This window comes from Castor canadensis, chromosome 14 (assembly GCF_047511655.1).
Source record: "Castor canadensis chromosome 14, mCasCan1.hap1v2, whole genome shotgun sequence".
Taxonomy (NCBI): Eukaryota; Metazoa; Chordata; class Mammalia; order Rodentia; family Castoridae; genus Castor; species Castor canadensis.
Window position 1 is genome coordinate 70868456 of NC_133399.1, and position 23449 is coordinate 70891904.

Genomic DNA, 23449 nt, shown 5'->3' on the forward strand with positions numbered 1-23449 from the left:
ACTTGTTTCTTGTCCTGAAACTATTATTAAACGAAAATTTCATGGTGATCAACTGGCCATATTCCCAGACTGTGTGCTATTGGGAGTGGGACCCAAATCTAAACTTGAAATTAATTTCTGTTTTATATACAGCTTATAAACATAGCCTAAATGGAATTTTTATATTATTTTTAGTGTGCCTGTGTTTTGACTGTGAGCTGCCACATGCAATCAGGTATCAAATTATGTTAATGTTGAGATTATGGATTTTGGAGCATTTTGGACTCCAGAGTTTTTGAGTAGGGATAGTCAAGTTGTACTTATATATTGGTTTGTATTGGTTTACTTCCTAATGGGGTATAGAACTAAAGCCAGTGAAACTGCTTGTGGACTTTATTCCTTACACTGCTTTCTATATATCTGTCCTGATACTGAATTTAAAAACTTCTTTCACATATGTTAGCCTTTTAGATATTTAATATGTCACTGTAACATGCAGTTTTCTGTTTCTCTTTTATGTATTTTTTTAAAGAATGACCCACAGACTTTTCACACCATTCATTCTCAAGTGACATGTCAGTATTTTTGTAACAGCCCTTATTTAAGGCATCTCCCATTTCCCTCTGCTACCCAGAAACACACAGTGACAGGAATATGCCACAAAGTGGTGTTTTAAGTACTTGAATAGAATGACAGTGGCTTTTAGGATGCTACTTTGCTCATACCTTTATAAAAGATAGAATTAATACTTAAATAATTTTGTCTCCAACGTGAACTACATTAGTAAAGATGGTATAAGTTAATGATGTTTGTGGCATAATTGGGCTTTGCACTTGCAAAGCAAGCACTTTACTGCCTGAGCCACATCTAGTCCATTTTGCTCTGTTTATTTTGGAGATGGGGTCTTGTGAACTCTTTGTCCTGGCTGACCTTTAATCTCCATCCTCCTGATCTCCCAAGTAGCTAGGATTACATGTGTGAGCCCCTGGTGTTTGGCTTATACCATTATTTTTTTAAATGTCTAAATTCAATAATCGTTTGAGGTTTTTATTTTTAAATAAAAACAGGTTTATTAGTTTCAAATAACTCTTCTTTTTAATAGTTGTGCTTGTGTGGGAGTACATTGTGACATTTACAAAAGTTCTTACAATGTATCAAATATACCGTACTTGAACTTACTTCCTCCATTGCTCTCCTTTATTCCTTCTCCCCGCAGTCCTGGAATAGTTTCAGGAGGTATTTTTTCCTTTTATGTACAGGTGTACATAGTATTTGCACTATATTTACCCTCTCACATCCTTTCCCTACCTTCTCCCCTCTCCCTCAGGACTTGTCCCACCCTCCTGTTCTCCAATTTTGTAAAAGAAAAAAAAATAGCATTCTTGTTTAAGATACCAGCTTCTTATTTTTTGGCTAAAACTAGCCCTTTTTGTTTCCCAGGTAATTGTTCTGAGTTCGCTAGTCCTCAGACCCTACAATACCAAGTGTGACTCAGGGCTTGCATCATTTGGCTTTCCTGGGATCTTAGACCTGCTCTTTTCTAGACTGCTTTCCAGGCATTTGAACAAGGTCCTGATGCAAGTTGAAGTTTGAGAGGCTGCTTTAGAGACTACAGTGAAGTTACAATTTAGTAAATTGGTCAATTAGAAGTAAGAGTGAAGCTTAGAAAGGGAATGTATACTATAGAGAAGGCTGTAATATTAGGCTGATAGTGGGTAATCAAAAATTAATATTAAATTTACCTTGAGGTAGAAAATTAGCCTGCTATCACATTGGTATTCATAAGTAGTATGCTAGATCTGTAAGCTAAAGTTTTTATAACCTAAAATAATTAGGTCCTTATTAAAATTCCAAGTTCTGCAACTTTAGATTAGTAAAACAATATATGTAAATTTGAAGTGAAAGTTTCAAAAATGAGGATGAAGTTCAAAATGAATAGTAATAAAGTTTTAAAAACATTTATAGCTTAAAATAGATACAAAATCTGTATTTGAAGTTTTTTTTTGTTGTTGTTCTTGACAGGTTACTTATCATCTTACAAATAAGTAAACAGCCTTAGAGTTTTTAAGTAAAACAGTAGGGGTCCCCACTGAAAGTGAGAAAATAAAACAAAAACAAAGAAAACCAGAAACTGGGAAGGTAGTTCTCTCTCTCCAATCTAGTGCATATCCATGTCCATATCCATATCCATACATACACATACACACTACCATAGTAGTTACACAAAGATGTTCTCAAGGGCAAGATGTGGCACAAGTGCCTAGTAAAACCAAGGTCATAGGTTTATTCCCCAGTACTGTAAGGAAAAAAAAAAAAACCTCTAGATTTAAAGAAAAAAACTTACAATTAGAAGAATAAGAACCTGATTATATGTGATAAAATATCTTTAAACAAAAAAGGAAACCCAGGATGACTAATTTTAAATTCAAATATCATAGTAACTGCTATCTGTCAGCTATTTTACAGTATAATTTGTGGCCTCCTAAAACTAAAGTTGGAGGCTTTTTAACAGAACATTAGTAGGGTTGGATCTAGTTAAAACTGTAAATGGTAATCAGAAATTACAGAAGAAGCATGAAATGAGATATATTCCACCAAAAATACCCAAGTCTCCCCTAAACTAAGTTGTAAGTTCTTTCCTTTGGATCCTAGCTAGAGACAGTGAGATTTTATAATCATTTGCTCCTACAAGGAAGTGGTTTTTTTTCATCCCAACTTTCCAAGACAAATTCTAGAATCAGAATTTGGATCTTGTCTTGGCTCAGCCATCAATACCAGTGATTGTAGCCCTCCCTTGCTAACATTTCATGCTTATATGAGCCATTATTAATGGTAGGTATAGCTAGAAGATCATGTACTTACTTGAGGCTTATGCTTTCCTGAAGTCTTCTAGTCATTGCAGCCACAAAGCATAGGAATAGGTATTGTTTTTGAAATGCTTGTTTTGTTAGAATTTCTAGCATACTCTCATGATTGATTTAACTCATTTTACATATATTTTTAATTGATACACAATTGCATGTAGTTATGGGGTAATTGTGACTTTTGGATACATGTATATAACATGTAAAGTTCAGATCAGAGTAATTGGCACATCAATTACCTCAAATATTTATCATTGTGTTGTGTTGGGAACATTCGATGTCCTCTCTACTAGCTATTTTGAAATATATAATTAATTGTCGTCAATCCTGTTTATCCTGTTATGCTATAGAACATTAGAAAGTGTTTTTCTTAAATACATGAGAATAGATTTTTAAATAGTTTTTCTGTTGCAGTCTTCAAAGCTTTGTAAGTGGATTCACATGTGCAATACACACACACACACACACATTTATGTTCATGTATTTGTGTGTGTCTCCTATTTGCACATATATAAAGCTTTATGTGGGAGGCTATAAAATTTTTTTTTTTCTGTCTTTTTGTCAGTACTGGGGATTGAACTCCAGGCGGGCTTGCTCTTGTAGGCAGGTTCTCTAACCACTTGAGCCACGCCTTAAGCTCTTTCTGCTTTAGTTATTTTTCAGATATGATTCTACTTTTCCCAGGGCTGGCCCTGACCATGATCCTCCTACCTCTGCCTCCGGTGAAGCTAGAATTACTAAATCTGTCTTGCTTGTTGAGAGTTGAGATGGGGGATGGCCTTTGGTAGCTTTTTGCCTAGATGGCCACAAACTGATCTTCTGATCTCTGCCTCCCAAATAGACTAGGTATTATTGTAAGCATGCAGCATAAGGCCTGGCCCTAGATTCTTTAACATACTTCAAGAACGTGTGATGCTTGGCACATAGGAGTTAGTGAAAAAATAGATTTTTATTTTTGATCTCATTAGGTCATTGTTTTAGAAAAAGTGAAGAATTAAAGTTGCCTAAAAACGATTAGATCAGTGCTGGAGCTTAATGGCAAACTTTTTGTTTTTTAAACTAGAAATGTGATGGCTTACACCTGTAATCTCAGCTACTTGGAAGGTGGAGATCAGAAGAATTGAGGCTTAAAGCCAGTCCAGGAAAAAAGTTACTGATACTCCATCTCAACCAAAGATCTGGGCATGGTGGTTCAGTTCTGTAATCCTAACTGTGGGAGGCAGAGATAAGAGGATTGAGGTCTGGACGCAGACTCCTGGAGAAAATATGAGACCTTGCCTGAAAAAATAACTAAAGCAAAAAGGACTGGGCACATAGCTTAAATGGTGGAGCACCTGACTAGCAAGTGTGAGGTCCTGAGTTCAAACCCCAGAACCACCAAAAAACCTCACAAGTATTATTCAAATGGCCAGATTTTTCTCTATATCTGTTCTCCATTACACAATTTTTTTGTAATCCATTTTCTTTTTTATTTATTCATTTATTCATATGTGCATACATTGTTTGGGCCATTTCTTCCCCCTGCTCCCCACCCCCCTCCCTGTCCCCTCACCCCCTTCCCTTCTAGGCAGAACCTGTTCTGTCCTTTTCTCCAATTTTGTTGAAGAGTAGACATAAGCAATAATAAGAAAGACATAACATTTTTGCTAGTTGAAATAAAGATAGCTATACAGAGAGATTCCTAGCAATGCTTCCATGCACAAGTGTATTACAATCTGAATTCATTCATCTCTACCAGACCTCTTCACTACTTCCCAGTCACCTTCCCATATTGACCTCTGTCATTTTAAGTTTAGTGTATTAGCTCCATTGTAGTGGGTACATCAAACACTTTCAAGTTCCCCTATTTCTCCTATATGTGTTCTCTCCTTAGCTTGTGACCCAAGTCTAATGCTGCATTTGTTTTAGGTCTAAAGTCCACATATGATGGAGAACATAAGATTTTTGGTTTTCTGAGCCTGGCTAACTTCACTTAAGATGATATTCTCTAGTTTCATCCATTTACTTGCAAATAAGATTTCATTCTTTTTCATGGCTCAGTAAAATTCCATTGTGTGTAAATACCACATTTTCTTAATCTGTTCATCAGTAGTGGGGCATCTTGTCTGTTTCCATAACTTGGCTATTTTGAATAGCTCTGCAATAAACATGGGTGTTCAGGTGCTTCTGGAGTAACCTAAGTCACATTCCTTTGGGTATATCCCTAGGAGTGGGATTGCTGGATCATATGGCAGATCTATGTTTGGATTTTTAAGAAGCCTTCGTATTGTTTTCCAGAGGGGTTGTACTAGCTTGCATTCCTGCCAGCAGTGTTTGAGGGTTCCTTTTTCCCCAAATCCTCATAACACCTGTTGTTGGTGGTGTTTTTGATGATGGTTATTCTAATGGGGTGAGGTGGAATCTTAGTGTGGTTTTGATTTGCATTTATTTATGGCTAGAGATGGTGAGCATTTTTTCATGTGTTTTTTGGCCATTTGAATTTCTTCCTTTGCAAAAGTACTGTTTAGTTCACTTGCCCATTTCTTTATTGTTTCATTGATTTTGGGGGAGTTTAGTTTTTTGAATTCCCTGTATTTTCTGGTTATCAGCCCTTTGTCTGATGTATAGCTGGCAGGTATTTTCTCCTACTCTGTGTGTGGTCTCTTCAGTTTAGAGACCATTTCTTTTGTTGTGCAGAAGCTTTTTAGTTTTATGAAGTCCCATTTGTCCATCCTTTCTCTTAGTTGCTGAACTGCTGGGGTTCCATTGAGGAAGTCCTTGCCTATACCTATTACTTCCAAGGTATTTCCTACTCTTTCCTGTATCAACTTTAGAGTTTAGGGTTTGATATTAAGGTCCTTGATCCATTTTGAGTTGATACTAATACAGGGTGATAAACATGGATCTAGTTTCAGTTTTCAGCAGGCAGCTAACCATGTTACCCAGCAACATTTGTTGAAGATTTCTCCGTCTTATGTTTTTGGCACCTTTGTCAAAAATAGGGTAGGCATAGCTGTGTGGATTCATATTCGGGTCCTCTGTCCTGTTCCACTGTTCTTCATATCTGTTTTTGTGCCAGTACCATGCTGTTTTTATTGCTGTTGCTTTGTTATATAGTTTGAAGTCGGGTATTGTGATACCTCCAGCATTGCTCTTTTTTGCTGAGTATTGCCTTGGCTATTTGTGGTCTCTTGTGTTTGCAAATGAACTTTAGGGTAGATTGGTCAGTCTCTGTGATGAATGTCTTTGGGATTTTTATGGGAATTTCTTTTGGTAGTTTAACCATTTTTACTATATCGATTTTATCAATCCGTAAGTGTGGGAGATCTTTCCACCTTCTGTAGTCTTGCTCCATCTCTTTCTTTAGGAGATTATAGTTCTCCTTGTAGAGGTCATTCACATGCTTTGTTAAGTTTACTACTAGGTACTTGATTTTTTTTTTGTGGCTATTTTAAATGGAATTGTTACCATATATTATTTCTCAATTTGTTTGTTGTTGGTGTGTAGAAAAGCTAATGATTTTTGTAAATTGATTTTGTATCCTGCCACGTTCCTGAAACTGTTTATCACGTCTAGGAGTCTTTGGATAGTTTTTTGGGTCTTTAAGATACAGGATCATGTCATCTGCAAGTAGGGATATTTTGACAATTTCTTTACCTATTTGTATACTTTTTATTTCTTCTTCTTGCCTAATTGCTCTGGCTAGGAATTCCAGGACTATGTTGAATAGGAGTGGGAGTAGTGGGCACACTTGTCTTGTTCCGGATTTTAGGGGAAATGGTTTCAGTTTTTCTCCATAAAGTATGATGTTGGCCATAGGTTTGTCATATATAGCCTTTAAAATGTTGAGGTGCATTCCTTCTATTCTTAGTTTTCTTAGAGCTTTTATCATGAAGCATGAAGTGGTGTTGGATCTTATTGAAGGCTTTTTCTGCATCTATTGAGATGATGAAGTGGTTTTTGTCTTTGCTTCTATTAATGTGCTGTATTACATTGACCCATCTCCCTCCTGCATCCTTGGGATGAAGCTTACTTGTTCATGGGGGATGATCTTTCTGATGTGTTGTTGGATTTTGTTTGCCATTATTTTATTGAGTAGTTTTGCATTGATGCTCATTAATTTCATTGGCCTATAGTTCTCCTCTTTGGAGGTATCTTTGTCTGATTTTGGGATGAGTGTAATACTGGCTTCATAGAATGAGTTAGGCAGTGTTCCTTCCCTTTGTGTTTCATGAAGAAGTTGAAGGAGAGTTGATAGCAGTTCTTCCTTAAAGGTCTGATAGAATTCAGCAGAGAATCCATCAGGTCCTCGACTTTTCTTTTTTGGGAGACTCTTTATTGCTACTTCAATTTCATTTTCTGTCATAGATCTATTCAGGTGATTAATATTCTCTTGCTTCAATTTTGGGTGGTCATAAGCATCTAGAAATCTGTCCATTTCTTCAAAATTTTCAAATTTATTGGAATATAGGTTCTCAAAGTAGTCTCTGATGATTCTCTGGATTTCTGTGGTGTTTGTTATCATCTCTTTTACATTTCTGATTTTTCTGATTCGGGTTTTTTCTCTCCTCATTTTAGTCATATTTGGCAGGGGTCTGTCAATCTTGTTTATTTTTTCAAAGAACCCGCTTTTTGTTTCATTGATTCTTTTGATTTTTTTTGTTTCTATTTCATTAATTTCAGCCCTTAATTTTATTATTTGTCTCTTGCTTGTTTTGGGATTTTCATGGTCTTGTTTTTCTAGGAGTTTGAGATGTAGCATTAGGTAGCATTGATTTCAGATCTTTCTGTCCTTTTAATATGTGCACTCATGGCTATAAATGTTCCTCTTAGGACTGCCTTTGCTTTGTCCTGTTGGTTCCTGTAGGTCTTATTTTCATTTTCATTAACTTCAGGAACCTTTTAATTTCCTCTTTTACTTCATCAATGACCCATTGATCATTGAGCAATGTATTGTTCAGCTTCCAATAGTTTGCATGTTTTCTGCTGTTGTTTTTGTTGTTGAGTTCTAGTTTTAATGTATTGTGATCAGATAGAATGCATGGGATTATTTCTGTTTTCTTATATTTGCTGAGGGTTGTTTTGTGCCCTAAGGTATGATCAATATTGGAGAAGGTTCCATGGGCTGTTGAGAAGAATGTATATTATGGAGAAGTTGGATGAAATGTTCTGTAGACATCAGCTTGGTCCAGTTGATCTATGGTGTGATTTAGTTCTAGAATTTCTTTATTGATTTTTTGTTTGGATGACCTATCTATTGGTGATAGGGTGGTATTAAAAGTCTCCCACTACCACTGTGTTGGAGTCTATATATGTTTTTTGGTCCTTCAGAGTATGTTTGATGAAATTAGGTGCATTGATGTTGGGTGCATGTAGGTTGATAATTGTTATTTCCTTTTGTTGTATTTCCCCTTTTATTAGTATGGAGTGTCCTTCTTTATCTTGTTTGATCAATGTAAGTTTGAAGTTTACTTTGAGATAAGTATTGCTACTCCTGCCTGTTTTTGGGGACCATTGGCTTTGTAAATATTCTTCCAGCCCTTCACCCTAAGCCAGTGCTTGTTTCTGTTGATGTGATGGGTCTCCTGTAAACAACAGATTGTTGGATCTTCCTTTTCAATCCAGTGTGCCAAATGGTGTCTTTTGATGAGGGAGTTAAGTCCATTAACATTCAGTGTTAGTATTGACAGGTACGTGGTGATTCCTGTCATTTAGTTGTTTTTGTTGTTTAAGGGTTAGATTTTGTGCAGCTTAATCAGTGTTACACTCTACTTCCGTTGTCTTTTCTTCCTCTCTGGTTTGGTACTGCCTGTTCTTTCATGGTTTTGTTTGCTTTCATTTTCTGTGTGCAGAATTCTTTGTATAATCTTTTGTAGTGGTGGCTTGGTGGTCATATATTGTTTTAGTTTCTGCTTATCATGGAAGACTTTTATTGCTCCATCTATTTTGAATGATAGTTTTTCTGGGTAGAGTATCCTGGCACTGAAGTTATTTTCATTCAGTGCCCGGAATACCTAACTCCATGCTCTTCTTTGTGCTTTTAAGATTTCCATTGAGAAATCTGTGATTTTGATTGGTTTACCTTTGTATGTAATTTGTTTTTTTTCTCTTACAGCCTTCAGTATTCTTTCTCTATCCTCTGTGCTTGTTGTTTTAATGATAGTATGTCATTTTAGTTCTATTTTGGTCAAGTCTGTTTGGTGTCTTGGATGCTTCCTGTACTTGAATGCTATAACTTTCTCTAGATTTGGGAAATTTTCTGTTATGATTTTATTGAATATATTACAAATCCCTTATGCTTGGACTCCTTCCCCTTCTTCAGTGCCCATGGTTCTCAGATTTTGTCTTTTGATGCAGTCAGTGAGTTCTTATATATTCCTTTCACAGGACTTGAGTTGTTTGACTAATAGCTCTTCAGTTTTTCCTTTAACTTCCATTTTATCTTCAAGTTCTGAGATTCTGTCTTCCACTTGTTGTAGTCTGCTGGAGTGGCCTTCCACTGCGTTTTGTGTTTCTGTTTCATTCTTATTTCTGAGGTTTTCCATATCATGGTGACTTTATCTTTAATATTGTCTATTATCATCTTTAACTCATTTGTCTGTTTATTGTGTTCTCTGTTTCACTTTGGTGTTTATTTATGGCCGCTATGAGTTCATTTATTGGTTTCTGTGTCTCTTTTATTCTTTATTTTTGGTGTGTTGAAATTTCTTGAGTGCCTCTTGTATCTTTTCATTAACTGTGTCTAGTATCATCTCTATGGAATTCTCACTGGTTACTTGCAGGATTTCTTCTTTGAGGTGGTTCTTGTGGACATTGTTGGGTTCCTTGGTGTCATATGTCTTTGCTTTTTTGGAGTCCGGAGTTTGGTATCTGTTTTGTTCATTTCCCTCTGAATCGTGTAATAAATTATTTTTCTGGGAGAATGGTTTCCATACCTATTTCTTCTTCCCATCACTCCACTTGGTACTGTGCAACTATGTTCTTGATAAGCTAGTTGGTGATTTTAGTTACCTGTTTTCTTTCCCTTGATTTAATTTTTGTTTTGTGACTGTGTTGGGTTTTTAGCTAAGTGTTTGTGCTATTTCTGTCCCTTGTCTGGGTGTAATTTAGTATTGACTAATTCACAGGTTTAATACCCGACCAGTAGTTTATGTTATATAGAAGATCCTCTATAAGCAGTGGGAATTGGGGGGGTGGTTAACGTTTGTAATGCTAGCTGTAGAAATTTGGGGAATTGGATAGGGTGGCACTAAAGGTAGAGATGGGAAGTGGGGTGGTTGAGTGGGGAAAGCAGTGTGGGGGCTGCTGTTTTTGTAGTCCTTGTATGTGTTTGGGTATATTTATGTTGTAGAAGAGGGTGTCAGTGTTAGGGATTGCAGGGGTTTGGGGTTGTGTAGAGTTGGTATAGGACGTTGCTCAGTGGGTGATGAGTTTGAAGGAGTGGTTGATGGTGTGGCGATAGGTTAGGGGAGAATGGGAGGGGAAGGTGAGGGCTGGGGGAAGGGAGTGAGTGAAAGGGAGCAGAATGAGACGTTGGGGCACAATGGGTTTTAGCACAGGAGAAGAATGTAGAGTGAAGGGGGTGAGAGTAGGAATGAGAGGATTATGATGGTTAACTTGATAGTATAGAAAGAGAAAAGAAAAAAAAATACTAGGAGTAAAAGTAAAAATAGAAAACCCACAAAAATGAAAGTAAAAAAAAAAAATCAATGGGGAGAAATGATGAACAAACAAAAAAACCTCCAGGTTCAGTCTTAGTTTAAATTCTGGTGTTACTCCTCCAGCATCCAATCCTGGTGGTGGTATTTAAGCAGAAGCTCTGTCTTAGTCTTGCCAGTGATTGGCTTGTGGGTAGTGTTTTTTTCTTCTTTCAGTGGGAGCTGCTTGGTTATCTCCTCAGGATGTGTGGCAGTTTAAGTTTGCATGTTTTTCAATTTGCAGAGCTGTTTGACTTTGAGTGTTGCTCACTTGCTCAGGAGGTGAACTTTGTGGTTATCTATTTGCCTTGCTTCAGGCAGTGGCTTATCACCCACCTGCTTTGGCCTTTCTGTCTTTCCAGCTGTTTGTTTACTGAAGTTGGAGTGGAGATCAGCTCCTTGATCCTCCCCCCTTCTCCTATGGGCTTTCAGTGTTTCTGCTCTCTCTGCTGTGTGCTAGTTTTCAGTTTGTTGTTCATTGTTCAGTTTCTTTTTATCTTTTTTCTTTTTTTTTACGGGGGGATCGTCAGTTGGGGTATGCTGGTTACTCCCAGGGGTGACTGGGGGAATACTACGTGACACTTGGTACTCACCTGTTTGGTCTGCCAAATGTCTCCCAGGCAGGTTTGGAGGTGGTGGCGGCAGCTACCTGTTTTCTCAGTGTAATGTGGCATGGAGAAACTTTCTATGGGCTAGGGGTTCATGGTGTCGATGTTTTGATTCTCCTTGATGCTTTATTTCCGCCAAGTGTGGCTCCATCGTCTCAGCAAGGTTTTGGTGTCACAGAGCCCACCCTTTCTGGTTCTGCACCCTAGTTGCCATCTTGGATCTAATGTCCCCATGCATTCTTGGCATTAGTCTTTTCTGCAGTTCCATCATTATATTGAAATTGCTATTTAATTTTTCCCTCTTTTTGTTTTAATATGTAAGATGCTTTTAAACCTTGCATTCTTTTTATATGTTCTTTTTTTTTTTTTTTTTTTGGTAGTACTGGGGTTTGACCCCAGGAGCTTCATGTTTGCTAGGTGGGTGCTCTACCACTTGAGCCACTCCACCAGCCCTTAATGTTTTCTTTTATACTTTATTTTTATTATTGTTTTGCTGGGGGTATGTTGTGATATTTGCAAAATTTCTTGCAATTTATCATAGCTGAATTTATCCCTTGCATCATTCTCCTTTATCCATTCCTCCATTCATGGAATAGTTTCAACAGGTCTCATTTTTCCATTTACATACTTTTGTACATAATATTTTCAACATATTTGCCCTCTGACCCTCTTCCTTCTCTCCATCCCCATCCACTATCTTACCTATTCCCTAGTGAAGTCCTGGTTTGCTTTCCTGTTTCTCTGTTTTTGTAGAAAAAAATGACAATTTTGTCTAATTGCTATACTGGATGTTTCTTTGAAATTTCCTTGTATATATGTATTATAACCCAAATTATAAGCCTTGTGTTCTTTATGCCTTGTGCACTGTTGGTTACCACTGCATCCCTCCTTTTTCTCTTCCTTGTCTTTTCACTACTGCTGTCTATTTTTTTAAAATCCTTCTTCACTAGTTAAATGTTCCTAATTCTGAAGATCAACTGAATGCATAAACCTGTGTCAAGAAGTTATGAATATTAATATAATTACATTTATGAGTCCCTTTAAAGTTGACCCACAGGTCATTGATTTTCTGTAATTTTTTATTTTTCTATCTTTTTAAAAAAAAATTTCAGATTGCTTGTATTGGAATGTCTAAGTTTACAGACCTATCTTTTGTTCTGGTGTTAATCCTACCTATTGTATTTTCATCTCTAATACTGTAGTTTTCTTCTCTGGAAGTTAAATTTGGATCTTTCATTTTTATATTTCTGGTGGTACTGGAGTTTGAACTCAGGGCCTCATATTTGGTAGACAGGTGCTCTACCAGTTGATCCACTCCACCAGCCCAGTTTGGCTCTTTTTAAAATATCATTTATATATCCAACATCTTTAACATGTGGAATGTAGTTTAGTGTGTTTCTCCGCTAATGTAAAACTTGTGTCAGTTCTAAATTGAGTTTATTGATTGATTTTTCTCCTCATGATAGAATGTATTTTCCTTCTTTTCTGGAAATAATTGATTAGATGCTAGACATTATGAATTTTAAGTTGGTGGATGCTGCTCTGTGTGTTGGGTAGTGCTCTTGTGAAGCAGGTGTGCTTTGTCTTGGTTATCAACGTGTCTGAGCCTAGTTAGATGCAACAGGTGGCCTGAAGCAGATTTATTACTTCCAGATAGGCAGTATGGGATAACAGAACCCTAGAATTCAGCATAAGGTAGTCCCCCCAGGGCTCAGGAATGCTGCCTGTAGCAGTTGGAGACTTGTGCATGCTCCATTTGTACCATAACTGAGGGATCCTGGAAAACAGTTGGCCTTGGGCTTTAACGCTGGACAGTGCAGTTCTCTGGGCTAAAAAGTATTCTTTTGCTGAGGGGTGGAGATTTCCTGTCATTGTATTTTTTGGATAAATCTTTTTTGTTACATGACCTTAGGTAATTTGTTCACATACAGGGTTTGATCAGCACTCAGTTGATTACTGAAGATCTATAAAACTCCACGTTTCTCTCTAGAACTCTGCCTGCTGATTTTAACTGCCCTGAGTTACCTGATCTTTGCTGGGATTCTCCTTTTCTGTTCCTCAGCCTGGAAGCTCTCTCCTAACAGTAAGGTCGAATAGTCACAGAGCTCGCCTTTCATGTCTCTTCAGCATCTGTACCTATTTCTTGAATGTGTAGTATCATGAAAATTGTTTAATATATTCTGTTTGTTGCTTTTGTTGTTTGTAGTGGGTTAATAAATCCAGTATCCTTTGCTGTACTTTGTCAGAACAGAAGGATTGTTCTTTTCAAAAGCAGTATGAGACTAATGAGAAATTTTTTTATTATTATTTTATTATTCATGTGTGCATACAAGGCTTGGGTCATTTCTCCCCCCTGCCCCCACCTCCTCCCTTACCACCCACTCTGCCCCCTCCCTCTCCCCCCCACACCCTCAATACCCAGCAGAAACTATTTTGCCCTTATTTCTAATTTTGTTGTAGAGAGAATATAAGCAATAATAGGAAGGAACAAGGGTTTTTGCTGGTTGAGATAAGGATAGCTATACAGGAAGTTGACTCACATTAATTTCCTGTGCGTATGTGTTACCTTCTAGGTTAATTCTTTTTGATCTAACCTTTTAATGAGAAATTTTTAGGGAAGAAGTCACCTTTAAGCCCAGTGCAATAAAATGTAGTACTCACTTTAGTTTTATATTCCTATAAAGTCTCAAAACTTGAGATCTGTCATTTTTCCTAAGTCAAACTAGAACTAAAACATTTTGTCTTCTAAGTTGTACTTCACCTAGATTTGTTGTAGGAATTAAAATGATAGTTCACAATATGCTATAGGGAGGTAGTGATTTTAATGAATGACTTAATTTGACTAGTTGAATAATAAAGGTCCCAAGGCTATGTCTTTATTATATTTCCCTATGTCTTTGGAATTAAGATTATGTATAAAATAGCTCCAATATTATAGCTAGTATTACTTAGGTGTTATTTAAAACTTTTCTAGTCTTTCACTCAAAGTTATACATATATATAAAAATGTATATATACACATATGTTTATTTCTATAAATGATTTTACAAAAGGCATTTTAAAACCTAAGTATTCTTTTCCATTTGTGTTGTACTTGAGTGTATGTATATATCTGTCTGTAACAATGAGATAAAGTTTCTACAATGAATGTCTTCAAGTTTTTATTTGCTTTATTGTGCACAAAAATAATACAAAATGTTTTTAGGAGTGTTTTGCTAAAAATTATTTGAAATTTTAGTATGCCTTGTAATAATGATAATTATAGGGAAATTATGGGATACACTATAAGTTATAACCTTAAATTTTCACACTGTTATGCTAATGTCGTCATATTATAATTGTTTTCTTTATAAAATCTCAAATTTTACTAACTTATAAAGAGGTGTTACAGTGGGTAATATGGTGTAGGTACTTGGAAAATTTATATTATAGTTTGACATTATTATTTATGCTTGGTATTGAGTGAATTCACTTGTTTATTTCTTGTTTTTCTTTAACTTATGCTTGTTGGCATGATAAATTTATGTTAAGCAGTTTGTTTTGCATGCCATTTGTAATTGGTCTAGTCTATAAATCACCAAAACCTAACATCCAAAATATTAGTTATAAAATAAGATAAGTATACATTGAATTAGATGGGCACTAGTTAGAAAACCGTTTGTGAATTTGTTCTTGGAAAATGATCAGTTGGAATTAAAGACATGTACAAAAAGCATATGGCTGAGTCTTAACTTTTTTGACCTGTTTTGTCATTTGTCAGAAATAAATATGGCCTAGATTTTTAAGGCAGTTTGAATTCTAAATTGGCAAAATGGGGAAAAAACCTTAATACTGTGCATTGTTTTTAGATAATAGTATATAATAAATATTGATTTTTCAGCATTTGTTTCTGTATATATTTACACAAACATACATGAATATTCTGTTATTTATGCTGATTATGATTTGTCTTTTACCTCTTAATTTTGTATTTGCAAGGTGACTTGCAAGGAATACCTATGTGTGACTTTCACACATAGGTATTCTTTCTAGGTTTAGTATAAATAATCTTTAGAAGCATGAATTTATTTCTGAACCTTGAAATTCTGGTTATATAAATCTGGTTGAAAGCGGACTTTGGAAAGCATAAGTTGGTATTTTTGTGATTTGTATCTTGATTGTATATCACATAATTTCTCCCTCATCTCCTCATTCTAGCCAAGTGTTTATTAAAGTATATTAAAAGGTCTTTTTCAGTATTTATTGTTCTATGCATCTGTATTCTTTCCCAGTCTGTATGCCTTTTATTTCCTTTTCTTGTCTCATTAGGTATCACCTGACAAATGTTGTTATAGATGAATGATGAGAGGGAACATCCTTGCCTTATTCCTGATTTTAGTGGGATACTTTTAGTATCTAACAATTAAGTATGATGTTAGCTATTGATATTATATCATACTTGATATTGAAGATTATATTTTTTAAGAAAGTGGTCTGTTTTATCTAGACCATCAAATTTGTGGCCAGAGACTTATTTATATTTCCTTTTTATTTTTTAATTAAATCCATATAATATTTAGCAATGTCTTCTCTTTTAGTTTTTTGTAATTCTTAGCTTTACTTATTCCTCATTTGATACTTTTCCTTTTTTTGTGTAGATTGAATTTATAACATACTTTATTTCTTTGCTTTAAAGAACTTAGCATTTGTTACAAGGCAGGTCTACTGGCCATAGATGCCCTCAGTTTTTATTTGGCGGGGAAAATCTTTACTCTCCTTCACATTTGAAGGATATAGTGTCAGGGCACAGAATTCTGGGGTTCCCCCGACATCACCTTAAATACTAACTCTACTGTCTTCTTTCATTTTTTCTGAGAAGTCAGACATAATTCTTACCTTTGTTCCTCTTTAGGTAATGTGTTTGCTTTCTCTTATAGCTGTTCTTTAGTACTTTTTCTTTGTTTTAGATTTTTTTTCTGTAGTCTGAAATTGATATGCCTAGGTGTTTTGGTGTTTTTTATTTGTTTGTTTTCTTTTTCTTTTGTTGTTTTTATTGCACTTACCATAGTTGGTATTTTCTGAGCTTTTTGAATTTGTGGTTTGGTGTCTGACATTAATTTTGGGATGTCTCAGTCATCACTTTTTCAAATATTTCTCCTGATTTCCCCTTTTTTCTCCTTTTAATATTCCTATAATGTACATGTTACATTTGTGTAGTTGCTCCCCATACTTGGATATTGTCTTTTTTGTTGTTGTTGTTGTTAAGTTTGTGTTCTTTTAGCTTTTTAATTAAGCAGTTTCTTTTAATATAGCCCTAAGTTCAGAGACTTACAGCTATGTCCAGTCTACAATAATCCAATCAAAAGCATTCTTTATTTTCAGTTCAGTGATCTCTAGCATTTGGCTTTGATTCTGAGGATTTCCAGCTCTGTTTACATTCCTTATCTTTTCTCCCATGCTGTCTACTTTCTTGTTTATAAATCTGAACATATTAATCTTAGTTGATTTCAATTCCTAGTCTAATACCTCTAACATCTTTGCCATGTCTAGTTCGTATGTTTGTTCTGTTGTCTGTATCCTTTCCTTTTCACTAAGTATGGTATTTTTTTCTTCCTGATAGCTGGAAATGATGTACCATGTTAAAGCAACTGCTATAAATAGACTTTTAGTAATGTGGAACAAGGTGTCAGAAGAAGGAAGAATTCTAATGCTTCTTTGTTTAGGCTTGTCTTTTAATGAGCCTGTTTCCTGGACTATGGATTGCTGCATTCATTGAACTATTTTTCCTTCCGAAATGCTTGGTTTTCTATATGTGCTAAGATTTGGAACTTATAATGGAACTGATACACATTTACGGAATTTTGTGGTTTGCTTTGTGCTAGTTTTTAATGGGTATTTTTTCTTTGTCTACGTATACTGTAAAAATTATTCCTATGATTTTTTAGGTTGTATTGTAGTCAGGTTTTTCATTGTTCATAGTTAACTGACATGCTGAATCAGCATTTACTTTTGCATTATAATTTATATTGTATGGGACTTGATTACTGTATTTACTGTGTTTTATTCCTTGCTGTTCATTCACAATTATTTATATCTTGAGGATTCTTGTATACAGTATATGATTAAAATTGAGTTTGTCTAAATGAAATTTAAATTAAATGAGCTTCAACGCAAATATGAAAAATAGTAGGTTTTATTTCTGCATAGTTTATCAAGTGGGTTATATGTTTTACATCTTACATTTTACATCTACTTGTGACAGTTATTTTTGGCCATATATAGAGTGATCACTCCTGGTAGGAAAAGCAAGACCGTGGTCTGAGATAAGGAGCATGGAGTTTGTAGTCTGACAGGTGCAACGGCTGTCTTTATGATGTTTATGTCCAAATGGCCTAATCTTTATATATGTGGTTGCAGTAATGCTCTCTTTCTGAGTTATTGCAAAGACTAATTTTATATGTATGTGTACATAATATGGTTGTGTGTTTATGTGTGCGCATACATACTATGCCTGGTATATAATCTGTATAGCTATTGTTATCACTTGTCATTACTGGTATTTGTTTTTTACAAGAAAAAAGACACTGGAAGTTATTCATGTAAAAATAAAATCACTTTATTACCTCATGAACAACAACAAAAAAACAAAGACCTAATGAAACTTTAATAATGTCAAATAAGAATATTTTATGAGGTCCTAGTAGAGGTCTTTTTAAATAAGACTCAAAGAATGCTGAGGGTATAGCTTAGTAGTAGAGCACTTACTAGCATGTGCCAGACCTTGTGTTTGATCTCCAGCACTACACACACACACACACACACACACACACACACACACACATAAAATACCCAAAGAAGTACAAATCTTAAAGGAACAGATTTAAAATAAATAAGACAAAAGCCCTTATAGCAAAGGAAACTATAACTAAATTTGCATATGAAGCCTGGTGTTGGTGACTCATGTCTGTAATTCTAGCTGCTCAGGAGGCAAAGATCAGGAGGATCTCAGTTCAAAACCAGATCAGGCAAATAGTTTGCAAGACCCTGCCTCGAAAGTACACAACACAAAAAAGGACTGGTGGAGTGGTTCAAGTGTGGAGCACTTGCCTAGCAAGTGTGAAACCCTGATTTCAAACCCAGTACTAACAGAAAATTGCACATCAAGTCATAAAATTGCTGTATATTAGTAACAGCAGTTACGAATATGTTACTAGTTATCAATACAGAACAGCTACAGATTAATAAAAGATACCCCAGTTGAAAAAAAACAAGTAATCTGAACAGGCAGTGAGTATGTAGGTGAAATCTAAATTGTCAATAAACATTAGTATATGTTAATATCACTGACCATCATGGATACGAAAATTACAAGAAAATTGAGACAGCTTTGTTACTTGTCAGCCTTGAAAAATTTAAATGTCTGACAGGACTAAAATTGATAATTACGTGGAAAAGGGGGAAATTGTACATCATTGGTGGGAGGGTAAATTAATATAGAGTCAGTCCTCCAGTGATGAATGAGAATGGGGGAAAACCTGTGTGACCATTATTAAGAGAAATGGAAAAATGTAATGTAATAAGTAATACCATGAAGTATTTAACAGCTGTGAAAATAGCTGAATTACATGTATTAGTATGCATAGGATTCTGAAACAAAATTATGATTTAAAAGTTTGAGTCACTCCTGTAATCCTATCTTCTTGGGAGGCTGAGACAGGAGGATGCAGTTTGAGGTCAGCCTGGGTAAATAGTTCTCAAGACCCCATCTCCAAAATAACCAGAGCAAAAAATGGACTGGAGGTATGGCTCAAGTGGTAGAGTGCCTGCAAGTGCAAAGCTCTGTGTTCAAAACCCCAGTTCCACCAAGAAAAAAAAAAGTTTCAATATGGGAGTTTAGTTTTTTGAGTTCCTGTATATTTTGGTTACTAGTCCCTCGTCAGATGTATAGCTGGCAGTCATTTTCTACCATTCTGTGGGCCGCCTCTTCAATTTAGAGACCATTTCTTTTGTTGTGCAGAAGCCTTTTAATTTCGTGTAGTCCCATTTGCTAATCCTTTCTCTTAGTTGCTGAGCCATTGGAGTTTTATTTAGGAAGTCATTAATTCCAGTGTATTCTCTGATCTTTCCTGCACTAGTTTCAAAGTTTTGGTCTTATATTAAGTCCTTGATCCACTTTGAGTTGATTCTTGGTACAGGGTGAACGACATGGATCTAGTTTTAGTTTTCTACATGCAGATATCCAGTTTTCCCAGCAACATTTGTCGAAGAGGCTGTATTTTCATTTGTTTTTGGCAACTTTGTTAAAAATCTGGTGGGCTTACCTGCATTGATTTATATCAGGATGTTCTGTTCTTATCCACTGGTCTTCATATCTGTTTTTGTGCCAGTACAATGATGTTTTTATTGCTGTGGCTCTGTGGTATAGTTTGAAGTTGGGTATTGTGATACCTCCAGTGTTGCTCTTTTGGTTCAGGATTGGTTTGTTTATTGGAAGTCTTCTGTGCTTCCAAATGAACTTTAGGGTTAATTTTTCAATCTCTGTGATCATTGTCAGTGGAATTTTGATGGGAATTGCATTGAACATGTACATTACTGTGAAAATGGTAATACAGCCATTTTCACAATATTCTATCCATGAACATGGGAGATCTTCCCATCTTCTATAGTCTTCGTCATATGTAAATGGAAAAATGATACCTGTTTAAACTGTTCAAGAAATGAGGGGAGGGGGATAAAGGAGAATGGAGGAGAAGGTGAACTTATGTATGATATATTTGATATATACAATATAAGGACTTTTGTAAATGCCACAGTGTACCCCCACCCAACACAACGATAGAAAAAGAGGAAATAAAATTTCAATATGGTATTGTAAGAGCACATTATGCAAAATGGGTTGTATGATTTCTGATTTCATGTATCATATGAATGTCTTTATTATATATAAAGACATGTTTGAGGGCTGTTGGTGGCATTGCTCAAGTGGTATAGAGCACCTGCCTAGCAAATGCAAGGCCCTGAATTCAAACCCCAGTACCTCCAATAAAAACCAAAGATGTGTTTGAAAACAATATTTTTACTTATGGGAGAGAGGGGCAGATCAAATGAGATTATTATTTCTGTTATATATGCAATATTTTAGTTCTTTATGACAGTAAAAGCAAGCAGATCTGAGACTTTAATGATGTCCTGTCTTTATAGATAACAGGTGCTTATTATTACTTGTAATTACATAGTTAAAAAAGGTTTCAAAAATTTAAAAATAATGATTATATTAAAATATTTTATTACAGTTATTGTAAATAAGCATTGTAATAAAAGAGAAGTGACACCAAAATAGGTTAACAGTTAAAATGGAGATTAGCTTCTGTCTTGTGATACAGGTACATATGTGTTACTCAAGTACATTATTATGAATTGATATTTCATAATTAATATAAGGTTTTGTTTTTCCTGTTTTGTTTGGAATGTAAAAATAAGCCTTTGAACAGGTTGATATTTGTGGTAGTAGAATGTAAACTCTGAATGTGGTTAAGTACTCTGCAGTAACTTCGTAGCCTTACATTTATCCATTTTTGGCATTTTTATCACACAAAAAACTTAAAACTTTATCTTACTAGAACTAGGAAAATGGTATTATTTGTTGGGCTTACATTGGTTTCTTATATCTCTTCTAATGGTTCACTAAATTAGATTTGAAATATCTGCAGTTGTTTTCTTCAGTTTCTTAGTAAAGTGGTACATAAAACTCTTTGTTATTGAAGAAGAACTTCTGATGCATTCTCCATACCATTTTTACTGAAATGAATTAAGGTGTTAGTCAATAAAGATGAATGTAGTAATAACTGTGGAAGTTACTATGTAATGAAACATCCTCATTTTCTCAAATAGCAACCTGCCCTCAAAAGTTTGAGGTTTGAAGTGAAGTGAGCATAGCTTCCAAGAGAGTAAAATCGATCAATAGATGGGAAGAGGAGTATAGCACAGTACAGATGCATGGAAAGTGGCTTTGTTTCACGCATCTTCCTACAGGAACCAAAAGTTCTTAATGCTTCACTACTTATTCCCTATCTAATTGACAATAACTGTCACCTGTTGTTTATAAGGTGATAATACAGAAATTTACAAAGTATAAATAAACACAGCACTGTAACTTTTTCTAGAAATAAATCATTAACTTACTATATATCCTTTCACATATTTAGCATGTATGTAAAACATTTTAAAAAAATACGGAATACTTCATGAATTTGTATGTCATCTTTGTGCAGGGGTTGTGTCAATCTCTGTATTGCTCCAGTTTTGTTATGTGTGCTACCAAAGTGAACACTATGTAACACTCTTAATAGGTGCACACATGCATTTCAAGCTGTGTGTGAAATGGTAACTTGATGTTCTTCTGTAAAACACTTATCTGATAAATAACATCTATTGGGCTATTTAAATGTAAAATTGTGGGTATCCTCTCGGTAAGTCTGTTCCATCTTGTTAAATAAATATAATTGTATTCTATTTCATACCATATTGTTATCAAACCAAACTTTTTTTTGTAGACACAAATATTTTAAAGCATTTGCAATTATCCACAGTTTTATAGTGAGTATTTTTTCATAAACATGTTAGCATTGTCTTGATTTTTTCTTTAGTGTAAATTCCTAGAAATAGCATTGCTATATTAAAGGGTATACGCATTAAGATTTCATATATGTTATTAGTGCAATCTCTTGAAAGATTTTTACTAGTGTTTATCCATATTGTGTTCTTTGATATGCTTTTAGCTTACATTTTCCAGTGGCATTTTTAAATAAAATGTATATTTATATACTAAATGATGTACAATTTATAATGCTTTTACCGAATGAATAGTAGCAGTAAACATTATATCTTATTTTAAGACATCCAAGTTTTAATGACTATCTTTCAACTTGGCTGTCATCTGTGCTCACAAAGCAAGTATTTTAAGAGTAGTAACTGCCACAATTGTTTAGGAGAGGATTGGGCCAATGAAATATGTCACAATGAGAAACTGTAATTAATTAATTCTGTTTCAATTTTCAAAAAATTGTTCCATTGCTTAATTAGTTATACAAATATTTATTTATGAAGCAATCCCTGGGCTGGTCACTGGAAACAGGGATGAATGCAGATTATAGCCAGGCTTGGTGGTATACAATTTTTAATCCCGACTATTCGGTAGACAGAGATTGGATCTTGTTTTGAGATCAGCCTATGCATAAAAATCAGTTAGATCCCATGTCAATCAATTGGACAGGTGTGGTAAGGTGTGTTTCTAATTCTAGCTATATGGGAGACTTATATTTAGGAAGATCAAGATCTGAGCTGGCCCCAGGCAAAAAACCAAGACCCTGTCCTAAAAAACTAAAGCACAAAAGGACTGGGGACGTGGTTCAAGTGATAGAGCACCTGCTTAGCAAGCACAAGGCCCTGTGGTTAAACCTCAGTAGTATAAAACAAATCCCAAAAACCAAAAAAAAAAAATGCAAAATATAGTTCTGAGCTTTCAGTAGTGTATAATTTAATTATAGTAACTGATAAGTAGGTGGACATACTCAACTTCTTTAAAATTTTTATTTACAGCTATAAAATGACATACATTGGAAAATGAATTATAACAAGAAAATTCAAATGCTTTAAAATGAGAGTAAAAAATTCACTAAAAACGTTCACCTACTTGAAATAACTGTCATTAACATTAGGTAAATTTCATTTTTCTTCTAACACTTTATGAATTCATAACAAATGGAATAGTTGACAGAATTCTATAATGAATATTCAGATGTCCACTACATACTACATTCTACAAGTAACCTTTTATAGCGCTTTGTTTTATTGCATATTCATCTTACCTCTGTCATTCAACAGTCTGTCTTTTAAAATGCATTTTAAAGTAAGTTGGAGATGAGTATCCGTCCTTCAACATGTATAACATTAACTATTAATTTAAATAACACAGTATTAATTAAAACCTATATTGACTACATTGCTTTAAAATATGTGGAAATTTTGTACTCTACATTTCCTCTATAGTTCCCGTTTCCACCTTTAAGTATTGGATCAGTTTACCTAATTATGGAACATAACATGTCATAAATATAAGTAACCATGTAGCTTACTCAAATTGGAACATTTGTGAGAGAGTGACTGGGTGCTACTAATAATTGTGGAAGAACAGCAAGTGTGGTTAGAGCTTTCAAGACCAACCAGGATGGGAAGATTATTTATAACTGTAATTTCCAGACTTGTTGATTTTTGGTTTTATATTTAATAAATACTGTACTAAACATCAAGAGTTCTATCACTTCTCCTTTTCTGAGTTCTTTAT

The 23449-nt window shown here is 34.9% G+C and overlaps 1 protein-coding gene and 1 non-coding gene across 5 annotated transcripts in view; one reads left to right on the top strand and one right to left on the bottom strand.

The window, feature by feature from the left end:
- Positions 1-23449, top strand: part of Tusc3 (tumor suppressor candidate 3) — a 196838-nt gene that overhangs the window by 23260 nt on the left and 150129 nt on the right. Inside the window, exon 1 of one of the 4 annotated variants that reach the window (XM_074054733.1) lies at positions 13136-13210. The exons of the other annotated variants lie outside the window; for them this stretch is intronic. The gene's annotated coding sequence lies outside the window, so the exon portion shown is untranslated. Of the gene's footprint in view, positions 1-13135; positions 13211-23449 lie in introns of those variants that run through there. 4 annotated transcript variants of the gene reach the window in all.
- Positions 21333-21436, bottom strand: LOC141417041 (U6 spliceosomal RNA). Its single transcript, XR_012441672.1, has one exon. It is a non-coding gene; the product is annotated as a U6 spliceosomal RNA (small nuclear RNA).